Source organism: Seriola lalandi, unplaced genomic scaffold (genome assembly GCF_002814215.2).
Source record: "Seriola lalandi dorsalis isolate HSWRI2012SDOR001 ecotype SW California unplaced genomic scaffold, Sedor1 jcf7180002035871, whole genome shotgun sequence".
Taxonomy (NCBI): Eukaryota; Metazoa; Chordata; class Actinopteri; order Carangiformes; family Carangidae; genus Seriola; species Seriola lalandi.
In genome coordinates, this window is record NW_019506447.1 from 1 (window position 1) to 981 (window position 981).

The 981-nt window shown below is 26.7% G+C and overlaps 1 non-coding gene and 1 pseudogene across 1 annotated transcript; both read left to right on the forward strand.

Annotated features, from left to right (window-relative positions):
* The first annotated feature begins 28 nt into the window (after window positions 1–28).
* Window positions 29–100, forward strand: LOC147819855 (small nucleolar RNA SNORD36; annotated as a pseudogene).
* A 665-nt stretch (window positions 101–765) lies between these two features.
* Window positions 766–843, forward strand: LOC147819856 (small nucleolar RNA SNORD36). The gene has a single exon (XR_015436172.1). It is a non-coding gene; the product is annotated as a small nucleolar RNA SNORD36 (small nucleolar RNA).
* Window positions 844–981: the final 138 nt, after the last annotated feature.

The following is a 981-nucleotide window of genomic DNA, read 5'->3' on the forward strand; positions in this document are numbered from 1 at the left end:
TTTTTTGACATTTTTATGCCTTACTATACTATGACGATTTTTTGACATTTTTATGCCTGAATATACTATGAAGTTTTTGACATTTTTATGCCTGAATATAGTATAACGTTTTTTGACATTTTTATGCAATACTATACTATGTTGTTTAAACCCTTACTATACTATGTTGTTTTTATTGCCTTTTATGCCATAATATAGCATGATGTTTTTTTGACATTTTTATGCAATACTATACTATGTTGTTTAAACCCTTACTATACTATGTTGTTTTTATTGCCTTTTATGCCATAATATAGCATGATGTTTTTTTGACATTTTTATGCCATACTATACTATGACGTTTTATTGCCTTTTATGCCATAATATAGCATGATGTTTTTTTGACATTTTTATGCCATACTATACTATGACGTATAAACCCTTATTATACTATGTTGTTTTTATTGCCTTTTATGCCATAATATAGCATGATGTTTTTTTGACATTTTTATGCCATACTATACTATGACGTTTTTTTGACTTTTTTATGCCTGAATATACTATGACGTTTTTTGACATTTTTATGCCTCACTATACTATGTTGTTTAAACCCTTACTATACTATGTTGTTTTTATTGCCTTTTATGCCATAATATAGCATGATGTTTTTTTGACATTTTTATCTCATACTATACTATGACGTTTTTTGACATTTTTATGCCATACTATACTATGTCGTTTAAACCCTTACTATACTATGTTGTTTTTATTGCCTTTTATGCCATAATATACCATGATGTTTTTTTGACATTTTAATGCCTGAATATAGTATGACGTTTTTTGACATTTTTATGCCTGAATATACTATGAAGTTTTTGACATTTTTATGCCATACTATACTATGACGTTTTTTTGACATTTTTATGCCTGAATATACTATGACGTTTTTTGACATTTTTATGCCTTACTATACTATGTCGTTTAAACCCTTACTATACTATG